We start from the raw sequence: 13,479 nt of genomic DNA, 5'->3' as shown, positions 1-13,479 counted from the left end.
CAGCCAACTGTCTGCTGTCCTGTCACTCTACCCAAATATACCTAAAGTAAAAGAAAGCTGGATTGTATATTCTTATTTGGAAAATTACACACTAAAGAATTCAAATCAATAAAAACAAAGTCTAAACAGATTGGGACATTGCAGGTTTTTGGCATACTATATACGGTCTTCACCTTAGGTCTTGTTGAGTGCTGTTTTTTTCATTTCAATGAATGACTTATTTCTTTTTTGCATTAGTCAAGTAAAAACCATTGGATAATTTTTTTTTCTGAAATACTGGTTCAATGTGTTTGGTGGACTGGTTATGTGGCGACACAGAAATGCAGAGTTGGGTGACATTCACTATATAAACGCTGAGAGTTGTTAAGGTGCTCCATAATATGAGAGAGAGTGGCAACATAGCAGAGGCGAGACAAATACCCTATTTACACTACCCTCTGAAAACCAAACCTTGCCAATGTTGGACCGAGTTTGGATCAGTTACGTTCGTAACATAAGTACAGGCCATTTACAATTAGCCATTTACTGAGGTGTCAGTCTGCTCATCAAACAATGTTTTAGTCTTAAAGGATGAAATAAAAAGGCTATTATAAAGATATTTGTCAGTAAAAATGTATCTTTAATTAAGATCATCCTCTTTCAATCTGCACCCCTGAATAATAGTTAAGTCAAACACTGCATCATTAAAATGGTACACCATATAAGATTGAAATGCTGTAAATAAAAAAATGATTGCCATTGATTTACAAGGAAAGTAGTATGGGTACCCCCCAAAAATTTTTAAAAAACATGTAAGATTGGATCCTATAGGAAATGCAGGGAGCGCAACATGCTTCCAGGATATGTCTGTCAAGATCCTGTATTAAATTTAATCCTAGCCACTCAGCAAGTCTACCCCATTGTGTTTTGTGTTGAGGTTCTGTCTCTCTTTTCACATAAATACATACACCAGAAGAAAATAATGGATATGAACTGATTCATGAAGAAATTTGATAGGAAAATTGATTTAAAAAAATGAATCAAATAGAAATCAAAATAGAAAAGAATGAACCTTTTCAGGTTCGTTCTGTGTTAACAAATCCATCTTTCTGGGGGTCCCTTTCACAGAGACATCTGTCATGATGAATTTAAGTTTCATATTTTCCCCCTGTCCGTCTTGAAAAGCTCTGTCATCTTGGGCTTGAGGTACAGTTTGCCAAGAGGCTAATGGCCCTTTATGACAGCACAATCTGATGCCTGTCCTGGCAAGTCTCCGGGTAATCCGGTCCACCTCGGCGGCTAAGCCCTGCTCAGGCTTAAGTTGCATATTTTGTTTTTATCAGGATGCTGCTGATAAATGCTATCAGCGGGGAGAGAAATTAAATATGGGGGGTCTAGCTTCATTGTGTTTAAGCCCCCTGGTTGGAAATCAAGACCTGAGGAACAATCATAACTCTGTGACTTGATCTTCAATGACTAGGGGATAAACAGAATCTCACTCAAAATATACATATCTGCATTTATAAATATAACTATATCTAGCTATATATCTATATCTATCTCTCTATATATATATCTATATCTATGTCTATATATATATATATATATATATATATATATATATATATATATATATATATATATATATATATATATATATATATATATATATATATATATATATATCTCTCTCTATATATATATATATATATATATATATATATATATATATAGATAGATAGATAGATGGATATATAGAAGTGGATATTCCCTCTGAAACTATTCCAGCTCATGGAATATTTTTGGATAAATTCATGATATTCTAACACTTACATTCAATTAAAATTATAGTAGCTTTACTTTTGGACCTCCAAAATATAATTTAATAAAACCAAAGAATTACATGCTAATTTATTTCCAGTAATGCACGCTAATAGTGTGTTACCTCTGTGTCCATGGTCCAATGCCGTTGACCTATACTGCATGTGAAAAGCACTCACACACTCTTACCATAGGTGATAACCCCCTTGGTGAAAAGCACTCTTATGGGAAGTGGCCATTATCTCCAAAGTCTATCCTCACACTGACACTAAGTCATTAGCTTAATCTGTTCTCGGTGTGAAACCACAGTTAATTTCTTTGTAGTTGGGTAAAATATAAATGGATACATTGACTGTTATGATGAAGTACACGACAAAGTACATTTTATAGAAATATATTGAGATACATTTTTGGTGCACTTGATAGAAATACTAGTGCTGTTAGTCGTTCATGGTTGTGAATCCTGTTTCATGTTTAGAATAGTTCTAAATAGTATGAAAAAATAATTGAAGTTTAAGGTTTTTTTAGGTTAAAAATGGGAACCCTTTAAAAATCATTCGTCATTTTTTTTGTCCATGTTTAATGCCAATGGTGGACGAAGTACTCAACAGTACTTATTAAGCAAAAGTATTGATACTCATGGTCGAATCTTACAAGTTACTTGTTCAAAATTCTACTCAAGTTAAAGTATAAAAGTACTCACTTTTGAGAAATACTTCAGCATTCAAAAGTACATGCATTTAATAGTACTCAAGTATTCAAAATACAAATGAACGTTTTCTAATATCAGTATAAATAGAACAACAATAAGTTGAACAGTGATAAATTAGCAGAGCAGTTTAATCATAATTTTGAGGCAGCCAGACTTTCACTCAGTTTCTTTTAAAAGGATTTGACATCATGGTCATTTCTGTTGGGCTCACAATGGAACAATCTGTCGTTGGAGTGCTGATGTTTTCAAGCAGCATGGAGGTTCAACATCTTAAACACGTTACAAGTCAGATGCAAATCAAATACTGCCCCAATTGTCCTCCAGGAATCTTTAAGTATTTTGTTGTGTATGGGTTTTGTGTTTTGTCATATAAATGATGGTGAGTGCGCTTGTGTTATTTAATTGGAATCAGTCTCATTACCAAATTATAGATGTTTGGAAGCTGGAACTGCTATCCTCTTCCTCTGTTCTGGGATGACTTTTACCTTTTAACAAATATGGCTTCCTTCCCAAGTTGCTTGTCTTTCGCTGTCTTTAGAAAAACTTAGTGAAATTCTGGTTGCCACCAATTCAAGATGGTTTGTGGTTTTCAAGTCCCTGATTACTGAGAACTTCCACATAAATGGTCTAACATAAAATAAAGGTATGTTAGAACCATGGCAGCTTTAGATGTATAAAGAAGTATCCAATAAAACAGACCCTTGTTCCATAAAATGCACCAGCTCTATTTTGACTGGAAAGAAACATTTTAAAAGACGGTGGTTTATAATTGATATGTCACATAGAAAATGGTATAAATGCAGGACTGATTGTGTACGTTTGGCTGCTTTGTTTGTTTCTGACAGCAGCCAAGAGTTTTGATACCTTCCAATCCAGGAAAGCCGCCCTTTGTGCAGCAGGATTCTTCACATCAACATCTCTGTTCGCTCTGATCATTGGGGAGATAACTCTGCTAAAAAAAACTAAAATGCAGAACCTTTTATTTACCACATGTACCACAGCCCTAATTTTTTACATTTTATTTTCCCTTTTTAATGACTTGCTCCTGATCTCTGATTAAATCTATGATTTAGGTAAGTTGAGAAATGGCAAATAGATCTGTATTTTACTAATCTAACATGTAATAACCCTCCAAGGGCATACAAACTTTTTCACTTATTTTCATGTCCTAACTTTTACAACCTTGTAATGCATTTATATAAAACATATACCTTAAGCTCTAAGTTTATACCTCTAAATAAACCCAAACAGGGCAAGGAGGTTCTAAAACAAGAGTTAAATTTAGTTTTTCAGGTTTTGCAATGTATAATGCCAGAAAAGAAAACAATTTAAGGGGCATGAAACTAAGAAAAATAGATGTAATGGAATCTTTGCAGCAATTACTGATTAATAAAAACTATCCTAATAAAATTAGAAATACAGGTATACAGGTATATACAGGTATACAAACATATATTTATTTTAATTATGTTGAGATTAACTATATATTTAAGCAGTAAAATACATTTAAAAAAAATTATGGATGGTAAACTTTTTTTTAGTTTTTTTCAAAACTGACAATGAGACAAAGTGACCCTTATTAGTACAGAGAAAAAACACCTTGATATTTGACGGCAAACTGGCAGCGTGATGTTTAGAAACAATGATGGATGGACAGCAGAGACATCCAGACTTTCCTTTATCCAGCTCCAATTCCTCTGGGGGAAGCCCATGGCCTTCCAGGGCCAGCCGATGGACAGGTGTCCTAAGTCTTTCCCTGGGCCCCCTACTGATAAGAAAAAATATCTTTAAAACCACTTGGTTTAACTCAGATATCTAATCTGATTGGTGAAAGTAGGGCAGTTAATGCATCATTATTTTAATTTCAGTTAAAGGAGTCAACTCCTCGATGTTGGCATGGTAATCTGACGTAAATATTAATATATTTAGCCCCTGTCAAAAAAAAAAAAAAGATATTTATATGCAATTTTTTCAGTAAAATGAAAACTATTAATCCTCCCTTATCTGGATGTTCAGTTTTTTGGTTATTTAAAAAATTTGTATCTATGACCTTTAAGAAAACAAAGGGGCACTAGATGCTTTAGATCCAGAATAATTTGCTAATCTATTGATTTTTTTCTGAAGCAGAGAAGAAGCTGAAAAGACTCTGAATAAGCTATCGGCACCTAGATAAGAAAAATAAACAAAGCATTAATCTTTTCCTATTGTTTCAGAAAAAAAAAACCATTAGGTGTCGAGTATTTTAGATATTAAATCTAAAATATGGCATAGAATGTGAAGAAATAACAATATTTCCTCACAACCATGTCCTCTCCTCTGGTGAACCAAAGCTGCACTCCCAATGCTTTTCCTTCTCAAAACACTTCTTATATATCATCATAAACTGATCAAATGTCTGTTTTTAATTCTTCCTCTACTATTTTCTTATGCAGCTGGTTAGCAAGGGTGATGTTTGGAGAGGTTTTTTGACATCTGAGTTTAAAATTAGGATACTTTATTGGTCTTGTGACATAAGTGTACGAATCTGGTGAAGTTTGCAGATAGCAGACTGGTGAGACAAAATCTGCAAAAGCACCTCCTTTATTAAGAAGATATGATGGGTCACAAAATATGATGTTTTATCAGCTGGAAAAAGGACAAGTGATTAATATATACCATGGAGAAGGAGAGAGCACTGGGGCCCTGGCTTGAATTCAGCTGACCAGCTCCATGAGAGGAGCTTTATGGATGGGGAGCTGCAGCAATACCCATCTCTAGAACGTGAGAAAACAAACAACTGAGATCTACAACAACCGGAAGTTAATTTCAAATATTGCAGTTCCACCTCAATAATTTAATTATGAAATGGGAGTACATGTGTTCTATAAAGATTACTTAAACTCAACATTCATGGAAATATTTTATAAGGGAATGAAGGCTGGAATCAATCTTCTATACCAATACAACAGTGTGATGCAATGTAAAAGTGTTATTGATTCCAGACTGAAGCTTTGTTATCTTAATGTTGCATTTCTTCCTGAAATAACTTTGCCGCTGTTGTTTGGAGACTGCATTGGTGTCGCTCTTGTTCACTCTCTATGCTCGGGATGTCAGACAGTAACAGGCATGTAAAGGTACAGAACACTGAGTTTTATTGCTTTTACTTTGCTGTCACACCAATCTCAGAGCTTATATCAAATGTGATTAACCAGATTGCTTTGGAATCTTTAAGCCTACATGAAGATTACATTGAGCACCTAAAGATTTCAATATGAACAAAAAGTGAATACAGAATACTTTTACAGGGATATGAAGAATTTTCAAAATTTCAAAATATCAAGAGCATATTTGTGATTAGCCTTAAACGGCATTCAAAGTATAGCTCTGTAAAAATCTCAATTTCCAGCCCACACAAGTGCATATGTTGCATCGGTGACTGTTACACCAAAAAGAGCAGTTTAAATGAGCAAACATGCACTTTTCTTTGGTAAAATTTACCGATGACCTAATATTAAAAATAAGGAGCCATATTTAAAATCAGAAAGTGTTTAGCTTCCCCTCATGGTGTGTTTTGTTTGTTTAGGACTGAAGACAGTGAAGCTGAAAGACAACTGGAGACAGCGTTGTAGCCTTTCCTCTTTGTGTAGCCAGATTCTGCACAAGTTTGCTTAAATTTCAATCACAGAGATCCTCAGATTTGGAAGTCCTCGAATTAATAGCAAAACCACAAGCTATACAGATAACAAGAAGTTTGGAATTGGATTGTTTGTTGGTCTAAAATAAAGCACTTGATAAAACTGATCAAAGAAGAGCTAATAAAGTAGACGGCAACAATTTATGAAATAGGTGATTATTTGCCTTTGTGCTCGGACGTTGCTTGTGGTAAAATTCAGTCATCAATATATGGCCCAAAACAGATTATTCTGTAGTCGACAATGTAACGGCGATAAAATCATGTCATTAATGCTTTGTAGCACAGTTGTCACTCCTCAGACACCAGCAAACCAGTTTGCAATCCCAACAAACTTCTCTCCAACTGGGCACCCACAACCCCTCCACAGTGCTATCTCGTATTTCCAGTGCAACACTACGATGAAACTGTCCCCTCAACATGAAAACTTAAGAAAACTCACCTCCCTGCCAGGAAGCTGGAAAGTTCCGACTCTGTCTCCTCCACATGCAATGAAAGATGGTAGTGTTTGCAATCAGGACCTTCAAATTACTTGTCTGTGATATACTTTGGGTTCCTGTGGTAACTTTATCATAAGTGATCCTCTCCAGAAAAAGCTGGGTCCCCAAAAGGAAGATGGGTGTAAAATATTAGTTTTAATACATGGCAGAAAGATCAGTTAAAAGGATAGTAGCAGTAGTATATAATTTGGAACTTAAACAGCTGGAGAGATAATATCAACCAAGGTATTTAAACTGGTTTTAATTAACATAAGATGTTAAATCAATGACTTAATTACTCAGGAAAATAATGATTTTATGTTTCTAACAGAGACATGGCTAGATGAGTATAATAAGATGCTGATTTTTTTGTTGACCTCACTTCCAAAATACAGTTTTCTCCATCAGAACAGGTTGTTTAAAAATTCAGGAGGATCCGTTACTCTGTTTAATGATTCACTAAAGTGTTGAAAAGTGATCCTGGATTACTTTAAATCTTTTGAATATCTGGCTGTCCAATTACAGGACCTTGTTCAAGCCATGTTTCGGAATGTTTACGGGCCTCCGAAGTCCAAAACAAACTTTATTAATGATTTCAACAAACCTTTATCTGCAAAATGGTTTAAACCTGACTCATTAATTCTTGTGGGGGACTCTAATGTACATGTTGACAACCCTGAAAACAAAGGTCTGACATAACTGTATGACCCTTAATTTGTATCTCCTGCTCCAGTTAACCTGCCTGCTTGTTCTGTATCCTGAGCATATCCTGGACACCGGCTCTGGCTTTGCCCTTTCGATTTTCCTGCATTCCTTTGTCCGCTCTGATCTGATCTCCTGCTTGTTCTCCGTTATCTGGGGCTGCGGCACCTGGGAATCTCTGTGTGGCACCCGCTGTGTCTTGTTGACAGCCAACCGGCTGAAATCAACCTCGTTCTCCAGGCACGGACTAAACTATAGAACCAGGTTAGTGATTCACACGTTCATAATCATCCTCCATCAGATCAACATGGTCCTGTGTTTTCCTCCTGCAGAAGTTACTGCCTTAGACATCGTTGCTCTAACTGCAGAACTGCGGTTCTTAAATAAACACTTTTGAATTATCCGACTGTTGGTCTGACTTGAATACTGCTTCCCATGTTCTAAGCTCTGACAAATTCACAATCAAGGATGCATTTTGGATTTTGTTATCAGTAAAGAGCATGTTTCTGAAGCTGATGTTGGCTTATCAAACCATTTTTGTTCACTTTAAATGTCATAAGAAAGTGTGTTATCATGGACAGTATGATAAAAAATTTCACGTCAAGTTTATCCTTTTGCTTCCACGCTACTCTGTAATTCAGTAGATGAGCCGCTTGATAGTTTCCATTTAAAAGTTGCAGACATCATTGGTTCCATTGCTCCAGTTAAAGGGAAAACTCTCTCTGGGAAAATGAAGTCTCAATGAAGAAATGCTGCAGCAGTAAGAAATGAAAAGATAGAACGCCAATTGGCCCGGTCACACCTTGCTGATTTAGATAGGGTATGCCTGACATCCCAGAATCTCCTTAAATACTGGCATACACTGACCTTTCTATGTATTTTTTTTTTTTCAATTTTGGGCGTATACATAGCGTATTCATAACGAGTCCAGAACTTATGTCCAACGACAGCCTAACTTATGCATAACGCACGGCAGCATAATGCCCATGAATGACGCACAAGCATCATTTCATGGGCATTACAAAGCATTAGTTAAAGCTGCTCCCCTCCTGGTCATCATAAAAAGCGTATATCAGCATGCTCATAACTTATACCAAATGTATCCATACCGTATGCAAGCGTTTTTGCAAGATTTTTCGTACGTCAAGGTGTGACAGGGGCTAAAAAAACAAACAAAGGTGGCAAAATAATGGACACCAGGTTCACTATGAAATCTATAGAGTGACTTCACAAATATAACTTAAGACTGAAAGATGCAAGAGAATCTTTCTTCCCTGATAGAATCAACATAATCATTAACAATGCTCATGCCTTATTTGCCACAGGTAAAACATGGTGCAAATCATGAATCCACACTAAAGTTAAACCTGCATGCCCTTTTACCATTTTTGCTAAAAAAAATATTATTTAAAAACCAAAATCTAAAAAAGTCTTGTTTCAAGGAGATCAACTGTGCTATGCCTCTCCTTTCTCTTCTTTCACATCCAATCTATATTTCCCTATCTATCTCTATCAGAAACAGACACACCTCCCTCCCCCTCTCTCTAGTTATAGTCACATTATGTCAAAGTGTGCGTGTCCTACAAAGCGGCAGGAGGGCTGAGTTCAGTGAATCGTTGACAAGACCTGCTAAGCTCCTCTCTGACAGCTGTCAGCGTCCTTTCTGCTACCTGTGTGTGGAGATGGAAATGAGCAGGAGTGACACAACATGCCAGAGGTGATGTGACAGCACAACTCTCTCCATCTGTTTCTAAATCCGCTTCACAGCATCTTGCAGTTTGTGCACAAGCTGGGTAACAACAAATATCTTCTCTGAACATTCATATGAATCTCATTTGTGATGCACTGGTGAGGAGGAAAACAGTATGGACAGGGCGTGGGAATCATGTAAAATGTATGGCATGTATTTTGGTCCTATGGGAAACTTTAAACCACAAATGAACATGAACCAATGTGGTCACTAACAGATGTCGTGAACAAATTTAGGACAGTAAGACTGTGTTTGTTTTCAAAGCTGCTTCCACAATGTGATGCTAAAGCAACAGCTTATTAAATAGGACTTATGGTATAGACCAACATGATGTTCTATTACAAATAAAAATCAGGAACTGTTATATACATTTGTGCAAGTATGAAGGTCTCATAGGTTTATTTGAGAACATTAGTTAACAAAAAATTTAATAAAGACCAAGGAACACCACAGAGAGGTCGGGGTACTGCTAAAGTGGAGGAGAGATTCAAAGCAGAGACAGAAATAAATGAAAAGACAGACCCACAGAAATGTGTTTGTCTCCATTATCTGCCAAAGGCTTAGCTAAGAAGCACAGGAGATTCTGTTAACTAGTAAAATCCACACATCTTACATTGATGAAGCAGTGGTACGAAAAAAGCTACTAATTAAAAAGGGTATAATGTCTCAGATTTTACAGTTATCATAGGCCATATAGGGGGAAGCAGTTAACCTGACTCAGCCAGATGGATTTGCTCCGAATATCCATCTGGAAACCTTCCGTTGAAGTAATTTTGGGAAGGGGGCGAAAATACTGGTTAGCTGATTGGCCTATGTTGCTGATAGACGGGCCAAATAAACCAATCAGATCAACGAAGCATATGACGTAACAGAGCGACGACAAAGAAGAGCCAATTGATAGATCAAACTCTTGCCGAAACCAGTCGGGAGAAGAGCAAAAACATCTTTTCCTCTGAGAAAAGCCTCCAGAGCAGTGCTTTCCTCTTCTTTCAGTGAAGAAATACAGTGTAATTCCGATAAAACTTGCTCAATAGCCACGCTAACACTAGTTTCATCGGCTGAAGCCGCCATGTTCTTTAGACTGAACTGTCGCGCTTCTCGTTGCATCACACCTCAACCCGCCTCAAAGCCAACGCTGATTAGACGTTCGTTTTGTGAACGGCTCCAAATTTTCTTCATCGGAGAGTCTCCAGACTGATTAGCGAGTGAAATCTTGAAAGCTCGCGAGATCAGGATGGTCTCACCAGGCTAGGAAGTAGTAGCCAAGTTGGAAGAAATTCTTGGTTTTGATGAGACCAAAATGTTCTAGTCCAATAACAAGATGTGTGTGTTGAAAAGCTAAGACTGCATACTAACCTGAGCACACCATACCAACCAGTGGTGGCAGCATCATGCTGTGGGAGAGTGTTTCTGCAGTAGGGAATGAGAAACTGGAGCATTTTGAGAGGAAACTAAAACCTCTCTAAAATGCAAAATTGAGTTTTTCTCCCAAAGGGTTAATGCTACTAATCATACAGCTACGATATACATTAAATGGTAAATGGCCTGTACTTAGATAGAGCATTTTCAAGTCAGAGGACTTGACTAAAGTCCTTTACACTACACTCATTCATGAACCCATTCATGATGGCAAACTACACTGTAGCCCAACTGCCCTGGGGCTCACTGACAGCAGCAAGGCTGCCCTATACTGGCGCAAACAGGCCCTCTGACCACTATCAGGAGACAATGTGGGTGAATGTCTTGTCAAAGGACATAACAACCTGAAAGCTGGAGCCAGGGCTTGAACCGTCAACCCTTCAATTTCAGATTTAGGAGATGTAGGAGGTCGTTTATAGTAACTCCTACATCCGACACTGGCATTGGATGTAGGGGGTTATATAAATATTAGAAGTATGACACCCTCAGTCAAATTCCAGACCAAAACTCAAACTTTACACAGCAATTCTGTAAAGAAAACATGGAAAATGTTAGTCTCTCTGCATTTGAAAATTTGGCAAAAATATACTAAAGCCGATGTGACCTCAGACAAATAGAGCTCCACGAAATATCTGCAGCGGGTTGAACATAATAATCTGCTTTTCCCTGTTTAGCTATCATATAAAATCCCATAAAATAAAGTTTTCTGTTTACAAACACCTTTTCAAGGAGCTTTATTAGAGTCAAAACATTAATGCTTAAAATGTTTTACAAAATGTCTGATTTTACTGTTTTATGATTAGATAGTTCCCTACTGCAGTAGTTTAGCATTTGCAGCTGTGCTGGCTGTCAAAGTTTAAATTTAGACCTAAACTTACATTAATAAGTAATACAAACATTTCCATGTGAAGTGTAATCCAACTCTTTAACTGTTGATTTTGCTATAATCTCCAACCGGCTGACTCTGCAATTTAGTTGTACTGAATTCCATGCAGCTAATCCCCAACATGTGGCGGTCCCTAGTCCCGGAAAAGTCTGTGATTGGTGTGATTGATAAATGGAGCCCTCCTTGTGCTGTTGCTCGTCCATTTTGAACGGGGCCTCTGCTGGTCTGGACTATGTCCAGGAAACCTTGGACAGCCACTTATTAAGTAGTTAGACCCTCAAGACGAGGCTGCAAACAGAGACTGCTGGTGGTCACCTGGGCTGGGATTTAGCTTTGCTATCCCTCAGTCATCAGTCAGGTCTAGAGGACTTGCTGTGGTTTCTTGTTACTACTAGGGGAACAGTCCTTTCTTTTGCTCTAAAGGTGAAACTTTCTGTTTTAGTTTAGCCTAGATCTCACCTAGACTGAAGATCATTTCATTTTTTGTTATGAAGATGTTTAAAACGTATTCTTATTAAGAGGTTAAGAGGAATTTGAATCAAAGCAATCAGTCGCATTGATGCATAACTCTTTTAACTGTCTTTAGCTGATTTACTTTCTCTCAATTAACAACAAGATAGTAGTAGGGTATAGTCCTCTTTCAGACTGATACTTCTATTAGGAAATGTAATTTAAAAAACTGCATGTAAGAAGCAAAAGAATCATTAAATGTTATATTCATACATTTTGAAGGGGAAAAGAATACATTTAATTAATAATTAAAACTTAAAAGAGAGAGGTAATTTATCCCATTTGCTAGTTTGTATTATATCAATTCGGGCTGTTTCGTTGACAACTTTTCCTTTTGGAATATTAATTCCTTAGTAAATTTCCAACCCTTACTAAATTCCTACTTGCTTCCCAGAACAGTTAGATTTGCTAACAAATGATGGGTTAAGAGTCTTGCTCAGAGAGCCAGGGTGCAGGCTGTGGGGATCGACCGAATACTTGCAACCTTCATAGAGCACAAGTGCACTGCTATAACCAGTAGACCAACACTCCCAACTGCCCACAAGCTCATTTATTTTTTGGGAGGATTTTATCCATTAACACCCCCAAAGGGGAACTTGTTCAAACATAGACGTTGTGCACTACCATGTTTGCTGCCGTTTAACCCAAAATGGATGAGATATTGTCCCATTATCCATATTAGAAAACTGAACTCCAGGCTGACTGGTGATCCATGCTTTCCAAGTTGGAATTGCAATCTAAGGTGCGTTCTTGTTGTATTTTCATCTGGAAAGTCAGTAAATCCATGTTCTGAGTTTGAATGTAATCCCCCATATTTACCAGCAGGAGGTTTCTCAGGGTTAATCTGGTTTCATCAGGTTTCATAATCTCCCTTATTTCATATGAGCCTACCCACTGAAACAGGGATTAAAACCACAAAGACTCAAAATACTGTGTGATATTAAGTCTTTGGGTTGCAAGGTGGAGCACTTAGTATCACTGTTTCCCAGGTCTTTTCTCACTACCTTCTTTCTCTCACAGAACAAAAATATTGATTTTAGTAAAACTGGTCTGAAGCTGTCCTACAGAAGGAGACTCTGAATGCATGATTGTTTATTCTTGTCTGTCAGGGTCACAGAGGGCAGGTGCCTGTCCTTAGAAGTGTTAGGGCAAAAGACAGGGTACATACTTTACAAGTTGCCAGTCAATCACAGAGAAATACAACCATACCTGCAGCAAATCTAAGGGACATTTAGAGAAAAAAATCTACCTAAAAGTCAGATTTTTGGACTACAAGTGGAATGCTAGACTAGAGTACCCAGACTGCACTGGGATTCAGAAAGACCCTAGGCCTGGATTTGAAACCAAGATCTTTATGCTGAAAGGCAAAAGTCCTGGCAACTACAGCACCAAACAGCCTGAAGGACCACTCCAACATAGACAAGAGATGGATTGACAATATCTTTAGAAAGTAAATATGCTTTAGATAAAAGAAATGTATTATTATTTTTTCACAGTATTTAATTATGAAAAAGAGGTAGAGAAGTAGCATCAAAATAAAAAAAATGAAGT

This window comes from Cyprinodon tularosa, unplaced genomic scaffold (genome assembly GCF_016077235.1).
Source record: "Cyprinodon tularosa strain WSP-4 unplaced genomic scaffold, ASM1607723v1 ctg26, whole genome shotgun sequence".
In the NCBI taxonomy this organism is placed as follows: Eukaryota; Metazoa; Chordata; class Actinopteri; order Cyprinodontiformes; family Cyprinodontidae; genus Cyprinodon; species Cyprinodon tularosa.
Note: the sequence above shows the minus strand (reverse complement) of the source record.